The following is a 20,034-nucleotide window of genomic DNA, read 5'->3' as shown; positions in this document are numbered from 1 at the left end:
TTCAATTCAGTCTAGTAATTTTTGTTTTTTAGCCGAAGAGTTTATTCAATTTACATTATGATTAGAGAATTGTGTGAGTTTCCAGAATCTTAGTGTTTCCTCTTGAATCTAATCTATACTTTGACCCAGCCTTTACATTCATAATTTCAAACACAGACACAAACACACATTCTTTCTCATTTTTAAAAATTACATTTGATTCCTGTTCCAGGTTGGGTCCTCAAGAACTGAAGACCAAAATGGTATTTTACATGGTAATTAGGTCTTATATTCTTGAAAGAAAGGAGATGGGATCTGCACTGGGCAGCCGAAGAAATAGAGCTGCAGTGCAGGCCCGTTGAAAATTCAGCCAACCTTCATAGGAAACTTTTTTTTTTTTTTTTTTTTTTTTTAAGTAATCTCTAACCCCATGTGAGCTTCAAACTCAGGACTCAGAGATCAAGAGTCACAGGCTCTTCTGACTGGAGCCAGAGCAAGTATTGCCTGATGGAGGAGCACCCCACAAGGTGCAGGAATGTGAGCCTTTATACTGGCACTTTGCCCAGTCAGCAGCCTCCAGTTAACCTGCAAAGGCTGTAATTTCAGGTGAAGTTGTTCTCTGCAGGTGAGCAGACCTCAGCTGGAGGCCGTCTACTGATCTCATTCCCTACAGGTAGGAAGTAAGTCTTCAGAGAATCTCAGCAAGCCACCTCTGCGTCCACCAAAGAACACCAGCCTCAAAGTCAGTAAACACTATTTGTTGCCTTTACTAAGGAGTATAGCCTGGGGACAATCTTCAGATTGCTCTAAAGAATTGCTCCATGTGTGTTAGCCACAGGGAATTATATATACAAAGGGGGGGAAAGGGCATTTGTGCTTACAAGTAGTTCCCCAAATACTTGTGTGTCACAAAGTATAATTTGCTAGCTGTAAAAATTAAGGTTTACTGATTCCCACATAGAGACGAAAAAGACTTTTAAGTCATCTTAGTACATTATGTTTCTTAGTACATCTTAGTACATTACATTAGGTCATTTCTGGTTATTTAGAAATATTGTTTGCATGCTTCTGCTGATTTTCTGGTTCCTCTTATTTTTGATTTCTCCTTGAAGTCACTTGAGACATCACAGAAGGCGGACATCAATCGCTTACTTTACGCGCTGCAGTTTTAGTGCAAAATTGTGTGCACATCTACATCTATGTGCACCGTCCCTTCTAAAAACTTTGATAGTCTCTTGTTCCTTCATTAGGCATTTTTTTTTTAATTTTAAAACTCATAATCTTACCTCAGTCATTCAATATTTCAATTTTTATAGTATGACTCTGTAATTTATATTTTGCCTTATAAATTGAAGGACTAGTCTTACTATTAATTTGTATTTCTTGAAGCTTCATCTAAGATAACTTTTTGAAGGCCAGGTTTCAAGTATAATTATCCGTTAAGCATGAAGTTAGAAACCAATTTAGGATGATTTCGTTTTGTTTTGGGGGTATTTGGAATGAGAGAATTGGAAAAGCAAATACGGTAGATCAAGACCCTCATCCATAAAAGTGTGGTTTGGAAATTCTCAAAGACTTTGAATTATTTTTAGTTTTATTCAGAAACAAGACTCCATCTAGCGTATATTTCTGCAGCATCTTCTTGCAAGGAAGCTTTTTATCCATTCACATCTATAGAGTGATTGCATTAAAGAGGTCCTGATCTCCAACTATGTTGATCTTACTCCTTGGTTCTAGGTTTTGTCTATCATAGAAATTCCTCTGATCTTTTATTACTTTCATCATACACACAAAATCAGACTTTAAAGGATGTACCTGTATTTCTCAACTGCATACAGCATCCTCCTCTGATTTACTATTATAGCTGATCCTTGAGCAATGTGGGGTTAGGGATGCTGATGCCCTTGCAGTAAAAAAAAATCCATGTATAACTTTGACTCCCACAAAACTTAACTGCTAATAGCTTACTGTTGATTAGAAGCCTTGCCTATGACAAAAACAGTTGATTAACATATATTTTGCATGCTCTATGTTTTACATGCTGTATTGTTACAATATAGTAATTTAGAGAAAATAAATAGTTAAGAAAATTATGAGAAAATATGTTTATAGTACTGTGTTTAGCAAAAAAAAAAAATGCATATGAGTAGACCCACACACACAGTTGAAACTGATGTTCAAGGGTCAACTGTATAATTTTATGAAGTATTCACTGAATAACAAAACATTTGTACGCCAGAACAAAGAGAAACACCGAACAAAGAGATTACACAAAATATAGATTCATGAAGAGAAATGTCAATATGCCTTATCTGCTTCAATCTGTTCCTTATTTGCCAAGATGGTGACAAAAATTAACATTGATAGGAAGGATATCAAAGCTTCCAAACCTTTGAACATAGGAACATGGGAACAATTCCTGTGTTCCAATGATTCTTTACTTCATTGTAAAGTCTGAGTTCCAGAAAAATATCAGTTTAAAAAGTAAATATTGTGGCACAGCTGGCAGGTTCAGTTGGTAGAGCTTGGAACTCTTGATCCCAGGGTCCTGAGTTCAAGCCCCACATTGGGTACGGAGCCTACTTAAATTTTTTTTTTTTAAAGTGCCTTGATTGTAAATTTTCATGGAGTATTTGTAATTATTTTATGATGATGTTTTAGTCACCTTACAACCGTGGGAATATTACTGAGGAAGTTCAAAATCCTGCCTTTGTCAGTTGTGGGCTGTGTGGCCTATTCATAGTGCATAGTTGCTTTAAGCCTCAGTTGCCTTGTCTATAAAATAAGAAAAATAAAAATAAAGCCTACTACCTATTGTTATTCAGCTTCAAAACTGGCAAGATAGGGGATCCCTGGGTGGCACAGCGGTTTGGCGCCTGCCTTTGGCCCAGGGCGCGATCCTGGAGACCCGGGATCGAGTCCCATGTCGGGCTCCCGGTGCATGGAGCCTGCTTCTCCCTCTGCCTGTGTCTCTGCACCTCTCTCTCTCATTCTGTGACTATCATAAATAAATAAAAAATTAAAAAAAAAAACTGGCAAGATATTCAGACATAAAATATACTCTCTGGAGGAAAGCATGTGCAGGTTCACTGAGAAATGGAATTTGGAGGACAGGGGAACCATAGTCATAAATTGAGCAAGTCATGTCAAGTTTCCACTCACTCATATGAATATGTTTTGAGCAAAGCTTCCATGAGAAGATACAAATTTCAACTGTCCTGCAAGTTTCCTCCCTTAAGAAAGTTTACCTTCCCTAGCACACCATCAGAATTTTACATATTAGTGAAAACTGACATCATAGGTCCACACTTAAATAATGTATCTTCTTTGTTCCTAATCATGTGGTAAGGACAAGTTACACTGTGTGATGATCAGTTAAATCATTATCATTTTATTATGAAAAAACATTCATTTTGGAGATGGGAGCAAGTTGTTTTATTTTATTTTTTTAAGACTTTATTTATTTATTCATGAGAGACCCAGAATGAGACAGAGACACAGGCAGAGGGAGGAGCAGGCTCCTGGGACTCCAGCTGATGACTCGGGATCACGCCCCGAGCCAAAGGCAGACACTCAATCGCTGAACACTCAGGTGTCTGATCAAATTGTTTTATATTATGATGTTTATCCTAATTTTTATAGTCCTCAATCAGGGTTTATTTATCAGGAAAATAAAATGTATAACATTTGCAAGTATATCACAAAAATTAATATGTTTTAAGGTGCAAGTTATTTTATCATTACTCTATCATAGACATAAGTGACAGGTGTTTAAAAGTATTAAAGACAGTAAACTAATGTCTAGAAAATAATTTAAGCTCTAACTTCCCTTGGAATAAAAATAACTTATCGTGCCTCAGTCTTACGTTAATAGATTCACACCTGCAGATGGTCTGAGATGGAAATGATTTATTCAATGGCAATATTATTTTACTGCCATTGTATCCGGAATAATAATAGGCACTGTTAGTTATGGAAGCTTTGCTTTTTCTTCTTTCTTTTGAAATTCACACACACACACACACACACACACCAAGAAAAATTGATTTTAGTAGTTTCTGCAAAGACACGTGATTAAAGGGAACCATGGGCAAGACAGGGGCAAGTCAGAGCCACTGGCGTGTGAAGGAACTGGGGGAAGGCCAGGCGCCGCAGGGTGACCCAGACTCCACAGGGTGTCCCAGGCCCGCAGGGTGTCCCAAGCCCCGCAGGGTGTCCCAGGCTCCACAGGGAGTCCCAGGCCCAAACGGTGTTCCAGGCCCACAGGGTGTCCCAGGCCCCGCAGGGTGTCCCAGGCCCCACAGGGTGTCCCAGCCAGCAGAGTGTCCCAGGCCCGCAGGGTGTCCCAGACCCACAGGGTGTCCCAGGTCCTGCAGGGTGTCCCAGGCCCATAGAGTGTCCCAGGCCCCACAGGTGTCCTAGGCCCGCAGGGTGTCCCAGGGCAGGGAGGGGAGTGTGCAGGGGCAGGTGGGGTCCCTGGAGGGCGCCACAAGTCCCACCAGCCCCTGCCCCTGCCTAGGGGCCCTGCGAGGAACACGGGGAGCCAGCCTCCCAACACAGGTCTCGTATTTTTATTTGCATGGTAAGGTCTGCAACCCCAGCTCTCCTAACTGCTCCCCCACCAGCTGCCATCCCCCCCGCCCCCTTCAGCCACAGCCACAGATCACCATCAGCTCCTTTGTAGGCGATTTCAAGCTGTTTTCTAGAATATGTCAAATGGGGATCAAATAGATCACATGGAAGCTGAGGTTGGGGCCTGCTTAGAATGTGAGGCCTCTGTCTTAGGCTCCTCCACGATCCCAGGGGGGTGGGGGGGCTGGAGTGAAGCTCATCCTCTGCAAGGCCTGCATTACAGCTGTAGCAGGGATGTGTTGCATGTGGAATCTGCAGTCTAACTGGCAACGCCAGTATTCCCTGATTTCACAGGTATCTCAGTTACGGTCAGTGCCCCGAAGAGAGAACATAGGAGCCCTAAACTGAGCCCAGGTTGGGGGGTAGGGATCAGTAGTCCTTGGGGGGGCACCTGGGTGGCTCAGTTGAGCATCTGCCTCTTGCTTTCAGCTCAGGTGGTGACCTCAGGGCCTCGGCCTAGGAGCTCAGCAGGGAGTCTGGTCTCTCCCTCTGTCTACCCCTCTCCTCACCAGGTCCTCCCTTGCTCTCTCAAAATAAATGAATCACTAAAACTAGGTAAATAAATTATGCCTTTTGTTTATTTTATTTTATTATTTTTTATGCCTTTTGTTTAAACACTAGAGATAGTATTCAGTTATAAGTAAGGAAACAATTATTTCATGTTTTCCCATCCTCCGCATTCTTGTTATCACGCAAGTGAATAAGACTGTAATTTTAATACATATAAATGTGATAAGTATTTTATATTTAAAATAGAATTGGAAGACAAACTACACTCCTCTAGGAATCCCCCCAAATTAAAAAGAAAATCTTATTTCTCTGGAATATATCTATTCAGAAATTTAAAAAAAGGAGTAAACTAAACAAACAAACAAAAAAAATTGTCAAAATAAATGTTCCCAAGTCCACATGAAATGTGCGGATGTCCCAGCCAGAGATGAGCGTTGTTGAGATAGCATCTTATAAGGAATGTTGCCGTCCCAAGTTTTGCTTACTCTGAATTACCAATTCTGTTTTGTAAGAATCGTGTGGACTGTTTGGCCTTTGTATCTCTTTGAAAAGAACTTGGAATTTTGCTGATGGGAGAGATAAACATTATCTATGAGGCTCTTGAAAAAATAATCTCTCTTCCTCTCAATTCCATCTCCTGTAAGTCATACGTAATATACTCTCACTAAAGTGTTTGTACAGTTTGTGGAAGAATTTATGAGATCAATACAGCAATTATAATTGACAATACTATTATGCAGTGTAACCTACTAAAAATCTATAATTATAAGCACGCATCCTATTACCTTAAGTACCCTAACAAAAACTCAAAAAAAAAAAAAAAAAAAAGAAAAGATTTGTTTTGATGCTTCAGTACTTGTATTCTAGAATTGAATTTCTAGTATTTTCTCCTTAAGTTGCTTTTATATATCCTCTGCGAGTCTGGTTGAAAGGATAATTTCCTTCCTTGCCAGGTTTAAGTTCTTACCAGTTATTTTTCTTTTGTTATCCACATTTTACCCAACCTCCTCTAATCTTTTTCCCTACTCAGAGCTATCGGCCACACTATCATTTTTCTCATTTGAGGCTTTCTCTATATTTGCAGTGAGTTCTCAGTATTTGCTATAAACTCAAAGTTTTATCACAATATACTCTTGAAGCCTGCTCTCGCTACAGAAATTTGATTATTCCCTCAATATCCTTTTCAAAATATGAACTGCTAATTTCTCATCAGTCCAGACACGGCTTTCTCTTTTAGTGAGGTGTTGGACCTCAGACTGGCCTAGAACTGACCCTACTATACATTATATACAGGATTTCTGCCTTGCGGGAGCCAAGGAATAGCAAATTCCCTTTTACAAGAAGTTTTTTTCACATTGAAGACAAAACCTTTCCTCCTATTGTCAAGAATGAGTATGCGGACTGCTTCCTGTGTTACAGGAAAAAAAAATGTTCTCAGTGGCTATCATTTTTTATCAGGTAATGCAGCTACACATAACTAATGTATTTTGAATAAGTAACTTGTGTTAGTCTGGAAAGTATGGTCTTTATAGACTTTTTTTTTTCTCATAATACTTTCAAATATCCTTCAAGGTAAATAAAACACATGTTCTTCCCATATGATAAGGTAGGGGGATTTCATGCCCTGTGTAAGGTGTGCTAAATTTGCATCGATTCTTAGATACTTCTATTAATAGGAGGACCCCTGGGTCCTCCACTCGTTGCTTAATTATAGTTTTCTTTCTTTGTAAAAATTATCCCTGTTTCCTAAAAAGTAGAAACATCAAATCAGAAGAGTTTGAAGAAGGTGATAGTTATAAGGTAATGTTAGCTGACCTACCAGTGAGTTCAAGGAAAGATATGAGGAAAAAGCTATTTAAAATGAATTCATGAGAACAGAAAATGTATTACATTTCCCAATTCTTCCAATTCTTTAGGGAAGATGAAAGCAGATACTCAGTAGTTATATGTCCCATCACAAAATACTAGTAACTAGCATCCATCTACTGCTTATTATTCTTATTTTTTGGCATCATGCTTAGTGCTGTCATTGTGTCATCACAATTTATGCAAACAACTTTTGAAGCACATAATATTATTGCCCCCTTTTTACAAATGAGAAAAGTAAGAGGTAAAGAAATCAAATGCATTTTCCAAGGTCAGAGTAGGCATTCACAAAATAACTCTATTATCACTGACATTAGTTTAGTGATTTCAAAGGAAATGCAAAGAGTTGTAGGTGTTCAGAGTCAGAATTGATTCTGCTAAGGTGATGGAGGAGAGCGAGCTCTATGCAGGAGGTCGCTTTTGAGTCAGACCTTGAAGTATGAGGAGGCTGGAGCTGTAAGTCGGTGAGTGAAAGGAGTTAAAAAATCTGAGCCAGAGGAAGCAGGAACATGACATCCAATTACATATCCACCTGTCATCCCCAAAGTGAATCCTCTAAACCTTTATTTAAAATTTTTAATCTTATAAAAAAGAAGACTCCAGGGAGGAAAAATAAAAACAATTAAAGGTTTCTTGCCTGCATTCTTAAAACTCCCTCATTTCCCTGCTTTAGAATAAATAAATAGAGTTATCTGTTGTTTGTTTTTTTTTTTCAAAATTTTATTTATATTCAACATAGTTCACACTTAGTGTAATGTTTAAGTTTTGGGGGTAGAATTTACTGATTTATCTGCATACAACAGCCACCTATTACATCAAGTGCCCTCCTTAATACTCATCATCCAATTGTCTCATTCCCCTCCTGACTTCCCCTCCCCCAGCCCTCAGTTTGTTCCCTATAGTTAGAGTCTCTTATGGTTTGCCTCCCTCTTTGTTTTTATCTTATTTTTTTTTATTTTTTTAAAATGTTTTATTTATTTATGATACTCACACAGAGAGAGAGAGGCAGAGACACAGGTAGAGGGAGAAGCAGGCTCCATGCACCGGGAGCCCGACGTGGGATTCGATCCCGGGTCTCCAGGATCGCGCCCTGGGCCAAAGGCAGGCACTAAACCGCTGTGCCACCCAGGGTTCCCTGTTTTTATCTTATTTTATTTTTCCTGCTCTTCTCTATGTTCATCTGTTTCATTTCTTAAATTCTACACATGACTGAAATAATATGTATTTATCTTTCTCTAACTGACTTATTTTCCTTAGTATAATGCACTCTAGTTCTGAACATCCACATCCTTGCAAATGGCAAGATTTCATTCTTTTTGATGGCTGAGTAATATTCCATGATATATCTCTATCCATATCTATCTATCTATCATCTATCTATCTATCTCTATCATCATCTATCATCTATCCACACCACACACAGACACCACATCTTCTTTGTTCATTTATCACTTTATGGACATTTGCAATCTTCTCATGCTTTGGCTATTAGGGATAGTGCTGCTGTAAACATTGGGATGCATCTGTCCTTTCGAATCACTTAAAATTATTTGCTTTTTAGAGTATTGCATTAAAATTATTCTTCTGGCATTCAGGATTTCCCAGTGCCTTTTGTTTGTTATGGCAATCAAGAAAATAGCTGGAATCAGAACTGTATAAACTTTTTTAAAAGATATATAGAGAGAAAATTAGACACTAATTAAGGTGCATTTTATAAAATATTTGATATATTTCCTAAAAATAAAAAATCTGTCATGTTCAAATTTGAACCATTTGACCCAAAAAATTACTGCACTTAAAGAATTATTCTCACAACCAATCTCTGCTCCTCTTGTCTCTCTGCACACAGCTTTGGGACTTGAAAGCTCTGAAAATAAATAGGGTGTAGTGGGGCTTCAGTCCACCTTTCATACCTTGTCCTGCTCTGTTGTAAAATATGGGAAGGGGACTAGTGAGACCACTGGGAAATCTCCTTGCCCTTCAGCTGATTGAGAGTCTCGTTACTCTAGAATAGGAACAGAGAAAAGACAGATGTCTGTCATTTAATTTGTGCTTTAATAGTTTATCAGTTGTTGATCTGGCCATTGTCTTGTCATCCATGCCAGTTGGCATGGTACCACCAAAATGTCATCTGTCTCATGTGTACCTCATGCAGATTCTTGAAAGAGCTATCATTCTACTATGGCTTAATGTGAGAAATATAGTACAAGCCTATTTCCTTCATTTAGTAGTACCTTTTCTCTAATATCCGCAGTGGGCTTTGCTACTGAAGGTCCCTCTTGGCGAATTTTTCTCTATTATGGAAAATTGTAAGAGCACTCAAATATAGTTACATATATATATATATATAGTAATATATATATATACATATGTATAATATGTTATTATATTAGTAATATATAATATATATATTATTATATGACATTATTATAATATGTTATTATATTAATAATACATAGAAATATATTATAACCATATTCATTACTTATAATATCACAATATACTATATTTTAATATATCAATATTTTATATCAATAATTAATAATTCAATTTATTGGTAATTAGTGATTTTAATATTAATATTTAATGATTAATGATTAATATTATATATTTTTATTGTGTCTATTATATATTATAATATAATATGTGATTATATATTTTATATATAATATATTAAGTAGTTATATACATTAAGTTACATATATATTAAGTAGACCATATATATATGTGTGTGTATATATGTTATCCTTGGATATATATATATGTTATCCTTGGATAACTCAGTCATCTTTGTTACTCTAAACTATAGGAGTTGAGACTCTTCATCTACAACCCCATCTCTTTTCTTACTATCTCTCCTCAATTCTGTTCACTTTGCTCAGAGGAAGCATGCAGCAATCAAAAGATTTGCTTTCTAGGAACTGTCTGACCAGAGAATAAATGTGAAACACCCTAGATTGCTATAAATGTGTGGAGCCTGGAATCAAATATCATCTCCAGGACACCCAATATATATTACAAGGAGATCAGCAATGTGAGATTCAGGACCTGATTTAGTAAAGACAGCAGATTAGTTGACTTTCAGTAATATTACAGGGCCTGCTAATATAAATGTGGGAAGCCCAGGAAACGAATGATGAAGTGATAAACGTTGCCAAGGTATGCAATACCAGACACTGGCTGGTTGTATCTGATTTTGAAATTTCAAATCTATGTTCCAGTTAATGACTTGCTCTTCAATTCTTTAGGAACTGAGTATTGATTGATGAAAAGAGGCACTTCTACTTTTCTTTAGTCTCTCACCTGAAGCTCCACATCAAAACTGGTAAATGAGCTTCTTATCTAAATTGGACATTATTACAAGTAACCTGTGAATAAAATCCACGTTATTTGTATTTCTAATACATGTGTGGTTTTAAATGCTTATATAAGTGCAGGTGGCTTACTCATTTAAGATTTTTTTTTTTTTTAGAATGGTAGAAAAATGCTTCAAGTCATAGTTCAAATGCTATCATCTCACATAGACTCAACTTGCCACTGTCCAGCTACCTTAGGTCCTTTATCATCTCACTGATTTCCTACATCATACAAATTAACATCCATGTTGTATTTATTTACTTACTTACTTATTTATTGCCTTTCTCCTCCAATTGAAATGTAATCACTTTGAGGACAGATAGATACCACATCTAATGTATGCACTGCAATATACCCATATTCAGGGTAGTGACTCAACACAGCCAGTGTTCATTAAGTATCTGTTGAATTATAAGCAGGAATAAATGGACAAAAGCTGCATATTGAATTGTTAAGAGTGTTAGGAAAACCAAGAGTGTCATTCTGTGAAGTAGGAACTTAAGGAAAACCTAATAAATGCTGATGTAGTCCTTTATTTCACCTCCCAATCTTACTAAATAGTACTCTGTGAATTTGTGTTGGTTGAGTAATTGAAGTGTGAATGGTTGGGTGCGTATGTTCTTGGCTTCTGTCTGTTGATTTCTCTTTTCCCTTGCATTATCTCACATTTGTGTGGGTATCTTGCTCAAAACTCAATCAAAGAGATCTTCAGTTTCTGCTATACTCCAGTCATATTTGGTAACGAAGTTCACAATATATTTATTTTTTAATGATTTGTTTGTTTGCAGCTTCTCTTAAGATGTGTAAGAGTTTATTTATTTATTTATTTATTTATTTATTTATTTATTATTTATTTATTTATTTTTTGCAGTAGTGGAGGTGCATTGGTTGGCCGTTCATATTTTCGTTATGACAAATCTTACAAGTAAAGAAAATACAACTTTTTGTTTTATCATAGGGAGAGGAGAGAATAAATATGAAAATAAATAAGAGCAAATTAGTTTTACCATATATAGTTTCACTATATCATCTATTTACTATTTTTAAAATGCAGATTTTTAATTTGGAGAATATAGGGATCTCTCTCACTCTAAATTATATAGACATTACAACAAACATAATAAAAGTATGGAAAGTCACCTGTAATCCTCCTTCCCTAAAAGAACACTTACCTTTTGTTGTTGTTGTTGTTAACTCCCTCTAGTTTTTACTAATATGTATGTATATATTCTTTATGGTTATAATCACTAATTACATACCCATATATATCTTGCTTTAAAAAATTACTTTTGCTTAACTGTTTTACTGGATAGGCACATGAATTAGAGTTACAGCCCAATAACTATTCTAGTCATTGGGTGCTTTTCTATATTTTTAAGTGACTATTTCTATATTGTTAAATTTTGTTGGCTTAAGTAAGTACATGATGAACATACATATGGCTTTTCCTATTCTTTGAACTCTTATTTCCATAAGTTCCTACAAGTAGAATCACAATGGTCAAAGACTAGGAGGAACAATTTAGATCAAGTAACTTTGTGAATATGCTAATGTTGCTGAATTTTTACTTTTTAACATTAGATATTTCTTATCTTATAAATTCTATTTGCTAATTATTTCAAATAGCATAATTATGTACATCATTCTGAATTCTTATGACCTGATCACTTTACTAAAAGCAAAGGAGTTTGCATATATTGTTTCTATTTAGGACAAAACAAATGGGCATTTTACTGTTGCCAAAAAATAAGGATTTGAAAAATCCACTCAGAAAAATTCTAATTATCTACTTAATGGGACTTTGGGGGAACTAAAATAATTAATTATAGTTTTACAATAAAGCAAAATGAGGAAAACCCCCAAAGAAGTAATTCTGTCTGCTTAAATGGTTTTTAAATCTTTTCTTATGAATGAAATAATTTAACAGAGAATTTACTTTATACGATAGAAAGTTGTTATTTTTATGGCTTTATTTATTTTACTAATACATCATTAGAAATGACACGTTATACTAAATTGAAATTTTACTCACCATAGAGATTTAATGCAGTTTACATTTCTGGGTATCTAGAAATTGTTTTAAATTTTTTAAGGAATTTTTAAGTTTAAATTTAAAATTTTTAAATTTTAAATGTTTCAAATTTTCTAAGTGAAATGAGTAAGAGATAACAGTCAAAACAACCAAATATTTTCATAAATCTAACTTTCAAATCTATTATGAAAATATCCTATACCGAATTGTATATAACCTTTGATATGGAATAATACCACTTTTCTATATCTCATGCTTTTCTATACATTTCTAGAAAAAAAAAAAGTTAACTTAATTTTCTAGATCTGTAACAGGGAAGAAAGCCAAAAAATGAGAATAATTAGATGTTTTAAGTTCAGAGGATAACCTTGATAAATCTTCCTATTTGGAGCAAAGACCAATTGACCCATCAACCAATTGACCCCTGTTATATCTACTCTGTATAAAGGAACATGCTTCATAAATAATTTCAGAACTTGTAATAAAAATAAACTTATTTGGAATATTCTGATCAAATATTTTCTCTGGGATTATGATGAGGAGAAAAAGAATGAATATTGGACTCAAATGAAGTCCACTACTTCTTATATGATACTGATGAGTGATGAATCCAGTGTATCTCAAAATATGGGCCACAGGCACCTGTATTTTTATCATCTCCAATGTGTGTTAATAAATGCAGATTCCTGTGCCCCATGACAGGCTCAGAGGATCAGAATTCCTTGCTGCAACCCGTGATATAATGTGCACGTCTGCAAGCATTCAGGTGATCCTTCTGCAGTATCCTTATTTTACATTCCGGACTGAAGCCTACTTACAGATTTGTTATAAGAAATAAATAATGTTGGTAAAATGAGTAGTAGAGAATAAATCCATACTTAATTTAAGTATTATTTCTTAATTCCTTTTTTTTTTTTGACAGAGATTTTGTTATAGATATTTTTCTTGTTCCTTTTTAAGTCATGCAGTACCTTTGGAGCATTTCTCTGTTTAATTATCCAGTTTCATGGACAGTGTTTTCCACATATAACCATGTCAGTGAAAGTCTAGAGGGAAGGATTGATTGTGAGATAATTGGACTTGTTCTTCCTAATTCATGAGAGAATGGTTCGGTCACTGCATTAGATAAACATTTGAAGGACACATAGGAAAATGGCATCAATGTACAAACTAGGGTAGTTTAGCTCTGCTGTCACTGATGTGCCCAAACTAGGAACTAGGAGTTCTCCGCAGGATCAGATCGTAATTCAGAAAGATTAGCAGTCAGGTTGGTGGAGGAGATTGGAAAACTCCAAGGAAGATGTGTGATGCATATTCCTCCTAACTTGTTTTTCTGAAGATAGAAGTTCTAATTTATAGAGGAATTATAATATCATGCTCTTGTCCATGATCTCCTCTCTAGGCACAAACTGACACCCCAGCCCATGGCTCCCAGGGTCTCCAATTTTTTTTTTTTTTTTTTTTTTTTTTACTTTTGCCTAACTGATTTCTTTCCATCAGACACAAACTGCTATCTGTGAGCCTGGAAAAATCCTTATCAATTCTCAATATATTTTAGGGATCATGTATTTAGAAGATCTTTCCCATTATTTACCCAATTCAGAATTAACCATGTCTTCCTTTTTTTTTTTAAATTTTATTTATTTATTCATGAGAGACACAGAGAAAGAGAGAGAGAGAGAAAGAGGCAGAGACAGAGGTAGAGGCAGAGGGAGAAGCAGGCTCCCTGCAGGGAGCTGACATGGGACTCCATCTCGGGTCTCCAGGATCACACCCTGGGCTGAAGGCAGTGCTAAACCACTGAGCCACCCCGGGATCCCCCATGTCTTCCTTTCTGATCCCATCCTCCATTAACCATATTTTTATTTTCTATATTCTGATGTTTTGACAATAGGGCCTTGCTGACCCTGGAAGCACGACTCCTTGAGGGTAAGCCAGTTCCTAGAGATGGTAAACAGCTTGCCTGCCAATACCCTTTCAGATACATAGCAATGAATTCAGAGCCCCAGTCCCCTCCTCTATAAGGTTTTCACTCTGGGCCACCGTTCTCCTTCCCTAGTCACCTCAATAGTATTTCTCACAGACTTTCTAATATTGTCATAATACTGCATTACAATTTACATAAATATATACACACTTACATTTTTAATTAAAGTTTTCATGTAAAGTCCTTATATAATAATAAACTAAATATACATCACAAATTAAAGACAAAGGATGCTTCAAATGAAACAGAATTCAGCAACATAGATTTACTATAATAGTTAATGTTGATTTATAGAAACTAAGTCACAGATGTTAGATTTAAAGTAGAGATGTATTTTTTACTGCCATCAATTTATTTTATTACTAGACATGGTATGATTATCACTGACAAAATTGTTATTAACAACTAAGCCATTGTTTTAGTGGGCAATCTCCAAACAGCATACATTAAATAAGTCACTTACAGGAAATTTGTCATTCGGATTTCATTGCTGAATTAATGAATTCCTACAAATCAATAACTATGACATATGTTTTCAAAATATGAGTATCTAACAGAATATGTAGGTATTTTGCTTTTGAAATGTGTACATTTCTGCATTCTTATATTATTCCTCAATTATAAATCACATTTCCTAATCAGTCAAACCGATTTTTATTTGGCCTAATATAATAATATGCTGTATATGTGCCATTCAAATATTTAAGTTCAACTATGTTAATTTTCAATGCCTTGCCAATTAAAAAAAATACTACTTCATGCCGATGTGATTTTTAAACATTACTATGAACTCAAGCATGGGAATTATATGGCAGCATTTATAAAGCATGTATGTGTGGGTTGGTTGTATAGTTTTTCAAATGTGAAAACAAAACAGAAATCATTTTGATAATTTTTTAACATCTGAGAATAGTGCCATGAACCAACAGAAGTCTTTGAAACCTGGTTGAAACATCAGTCTATGGATTATGGGGAGTCATTGAACTATTTAAGAAACAGAAGGACAAAAACAGATATGTCCTAAATGAAGGCTGAAAACAGTAGGTGAAATGTGACCAGTGTTAGCCTTTCTTATTTTGCAGCACAACACTCCCAATTTGCAAATTTAAGTTCTGATGAACCTGAAATCCTTAATCACATTGACTTGGAAATGACCTCAGATCCTTTTGGGTTAATGCTTCAAGTTTACGTTTTTGCCATTAAAAAAAAAAATCAATTAATGTAACCATAAGAACTGTGGTTAGAATATTTCACTCATTTTAAATTATTAAATTGATTTTTGCTTATTTTGTCTGGTGCATTTGTGGCTTATTAGGAAGGCTGGAGGTTATAATAGTAAAGGCTCCCAGATCTATGCACTTTGAAGACTTCAATAATCATTTTCACTCAATATCAATTAATCTCACTTTGCTGTTGATGTCAACTTTACTGTTACTTTAAGCATATTTTAAATTGTAGTGAAATCATTAATATAGAGAAAAATAATAAGGCTTTCCAGTAAGTGTCGTACCATATGAGATGTTTTGAATTGATTTGTTCACCCATCTTAATCTAAAAACACTCCTACAGTAAATAGGACACACTATATCACAGATTTTTGTTCTCTTTGAGATTTTTCAATAATAGATATATTTATTGCTTAAACTCACTCAGAGCTTTAATATATCTTTATATGTTACACAAAACAAAAATAGTTCTCAAAATATATGGTTTAGCAAAATTTATACTATAAACTTTGGAAACAATTTTTAATATATGATTTTTTAAAAAAAATCTGCTTTAGTCAGTTATCACACATGAATTACTTATGCACTAGAATTTGAACATATTTAGTGATATATTTATTTTATGGCTCATGATTGAGAATTATAACAATTAATTATATTGGAATGCTACCATCAAATCTGTCTGTGTATTCTGTTTTTTTTTTTTTTTTTTCCTTTGCTAATTTGATATTGTTAAACTGACCCAATATTCTCAGGAAAGATTAATCTTTATTTTACTTTCAGGTATTGACTTTAAGTTTCTTTTTCATTGAATATTTTGTTTTCCATCAGTTGAAAAACAGGAATACATTTGATTTCCCTCATTTAGTGTTTAACCTCACAGGCCTTTTTCTGAAGTGATTTCAAACCTCTAATTGTACTTGATAAACGCAATCAGTTACATTTTGGTGCAATATAAGGGAAAAAAAATCACCTTCATAACTATTTCACTCGTCTTCTTTTGTCCACAGATTTTTTTTTTTTTTTAATAAACTTGACTTTAGAATAGTTTTAGATTTGCAGAAAAGTTGCAAAGATAATGAATGTATCTTTGGGTATCCTGTACAATCCACACTGAATTGCCCCTACTATTAACATTTTACATTAGTACAGTACATTTGTGAGAACCAAAAATCTAACACTGGCCTGCTATTATTAAGGAAACTCATGAGTTTTTACCCAATAGCCTTTTTTTTTTTTTTTTTTTTTTTTTGGCCCCAGGATTCCATCCAGGGTACGACATTACTTTTAGCTGGCGTGCCTACCTAGGCCCCACTATATCATGATTGTCCTTCTGACTTTCCTTGCTCCTGTTGCCCTGAAGGTCTCCAAGAGTAATAGTCACCTATTTTGTAGAGTATCTTTCAATTTGAATAGTCTGATATTTTTCTCATGACTAGACTGGAGGAAGGGGGTTTGAAGAAAAAGTGTCATTCTCATCACATCATAGCAAGGATATGTACTATCAACATGACTTACCATTGTTGGCATTAGCCTTGATCACCTGACTGAGATAGTACTTAACAGGTAAAGTTACTTTTTTTTTTCTTTTTTATACTTTAGTGTCTGGTAGCAAGTCACTATGCACAGCCTATACAAAAGCATGGAGACTCCTAACTCTGGGAAATGAACAAAGGGTTGTAGAAGGGGAGGCAGGTGAGGGGGTTGGGGTAACTGGGTGATGGGCACTGAGGAAAGCACTTGATCAGATAGGCACTGGGTGTTATACTATATGTTGGCAAATCGAACTTCAATAAAAACAAATTAAAAAAAAAGCATGGAGAATTATGAACCACTTCCTCGAGATGGTAGTAATTCATCCATTCTTCCCTCTTGCCACCTTATTCGTTCATTCAATTATTTATTTGTATCAGTATGGAATTCTAGATCATTTATGTTTGGGTTATAGTCCAATATCACCTTTGTTATTGTTATTATTTTTATTTTTAAAATATTTTTTATTGAAGTTCGATTTACGAACATATAGTATAATATTGTTATTATTTTTAATTTTAATTATTTTGTATCAACTGTTTTAGCTTCAGCCATTGTAAGTTCCTTCAGTTAGTTTCTGTGTTCCTTTAACATATCCTTAATCTGTTTCTTGAGCGCTTCTTTACATTTTGGCACTACAAGGTTCATATACTTTCTGCCCCAACCCTAAAAATAGCCATTTTTCCAATAAGCCTGGATTCCTTTTATTAAAAAGTGGCATAAGAAACCAAGATCTCGGGATCCCTGGGTGGTACAGCGGTTTGGCACCTGCCTTTGGCCCAGGGCGCGATCCTGGAGACCCGGGATCGAATCCCACGTCGGGCTCCCGGTGCATGGAGCCTGCTTCTCCCTCTGCCTGTGTCTCTGCCTCTTTCTCTCTCTCTGTGTGTGACTATTGTAGAGAAATAAAAATAAAAAAAATAAAAATAAATTAAAAAAAAAAAAAAACAAGATCTCTGTGCTGGATGTTCCCATTGCCATGGGAGTGCCATTACTTTTAGGCCCCTCAGTGAACGTTAGGAGATATACGTGTGTATACTAACTCATGTATACACATATATCTGTGATTTCTCTCTATGTTATATGTGTCTAGGTCTATATTAAGCTAAACGTAAATTCATATCGATGTCAACAATTCTGATTTAGTACCCCATGATTTATTCTAGGCTTCTTCCTTGCTTACTTATTATCTCACACTCTAACAGTAAGAGTTGGCTGGCTCCCATATCTTCTATCCATTTACTTGTTTATCCCCAGTATACATGGATAGTGGTTTCAGAATTGTTAATCCATAACCCCACAGGAGACAACTTTTCCATAATATAGTACTTATGTATAATTCTTTATCTTTAGTCTTAAACTCTAGGTTCATGTCAGCACTCCCCATTTCAGTCAGTGAGGTTATATCACACGTCTGTAATTTAGTTATTTTATTGCAGCCTACATGACATGCTGGAATGCCCTAATTGATGTCTTAAATTTGCATACATTAAGTTTAACTATATTTTTTTCTGTAAGGTTCTATGGGTTTGGACAAATATATAGTGCCATGTAACCATTACTACATTATCACGTTGAATAGTTTCACCTATCTAAAATATCCTCTATACTTCATGGATTCAATTACCACTCTCCTTCCTAAACCTCGGCAATCGCTGATCTGTTTGCACTTCTCTAGTTTTCCCCTTTCTAGGATGTCACACAAATAGAATCATTCCAGTATGTTGCCTTTTCAGACTTTTTTCCATTCAGCAACAAGCGTTTAAGATCATCCATGTTGTTGTGTGAATTGATTATTCATTTTCATTGCCAGATAATATTCGTTTGTATGGATATACCACAATTTGTTTGTCCATTGACATATTGAAGGGTGTCTTGGTTTATTCTGATATCTGGCAATATGAATAAAGCAGCTATAAAAAGCATGTGTGCAGCTTGGTGTATTTAAATAATGTTTCAAGTCAGCTCAGTACATTGCTAGCACTCCAATTGCTGTGGAGAAACTCGCTAGAATGATAAGAGACTTCCAGAAGTTCTAGGCTTTGCCCCCTTTAATGGTATGTTTAGCTCTAGAATCTATCTAGTGAAGAAGTTATCCTCTGAATGACAGAAACACCAGGGCTCACATATTAAAGTAATGGCTCAGTTTGTTAGCAAAATAACTAGTAAAAAGTAGCAAAATAGACAAAAGTAATATCAAATGAAATTAAACACATTTTAATAGTAGCTTTAAAAAATCTTATTAAACTAAGAGAGGAATCAAAAGGAATTTAGTCAGTATATTATACAAAGCCAACTACTATATTGGGAAAAAATTCTTTTATATGTATTTATCTACATATCACAAGAGTTCCTATGGTACAAAATAGGTTAAAATAGTCCTGAATATCTGAAAAATACATTAGTCTTTGGACAATCACATATAATTCTACAGCAATATCTCTGATTAATTGTTTTATAGGTTACATTTCTCTCTGAAAAGAGCAGATTAGAGTATCTATACTGCTCTGTGATACATTGGAGCTATGTACTCACCAATTTATTTCTTGAAATTTGTTTTATTATTCCAGAAAGGGTAAGTTGGAGTCAATCTACATCTGTTCAGGAAACATGTAATTGGAGAGGAAGCTTAAAATGGAGATTTTTTACTCGCCTTACAATACCATTTTAAAAAACTTTCCTACCCTGAAATAACACATATATACCATAAAATGAATTAATTAGACTATATTCATTTTTAATTGGTTAAAAAAGTGCCTATTAAATATCACTATTTTCTTCTTTTTTTTAAATTTAAATTCAATTTGCCAACATATAGGACCATTTTCACTTTAAATTTACCCCTAGAGGGACACCTGGATGGCTCAGTCAGCTAAGTTTGTGACTTTTGATTTCTGCTCAGGTCATGATCT

General features: G+C 35.1%; 1 long non-coding RNA gene across 2 annotated transcripts in view; it reads left to right on the top strand.

The window, feature by feature from the left end:
* Positions 1 to 462: 462 nt before the first annotated feature.
* Positions 463 to 20,034, top strand: part of LOC106558316 — a 185,633-nt gene continuing 166,061 nt past the window's right edge. The window contains exon 1 of one of the 2 annotated variants that reach the window (XR_005384944.1): positions 463 to 652. This is a non-coding gene — a long non-coding RNA (uncharacterized LOC106558316). Of the gene's footprint in view, positions 722 to 20,034 lie in introns of both variants that reach the window. The other variant, XR_005384943.1, reaches the window with a different exon arrangement.

This window comes from Canis lupus, chromosome 37 (assembly GCF_011100685.1).
Source record: "Canis lupus familiaris isolate Mischka breed German Shepherd chromosome 37, alternate assembly UU_Cfam_GSD_1.0, whole genome shotgun sequence".
Taxonomy (NCBI): Eukaryota; Metazoa; Chordata; class Mammalia; order Carnivora; family Canidae; genus Canis; species Canis lupus.
This window is presented reverse-complemented; position numbering and strand designations above follow the sequence as displayed.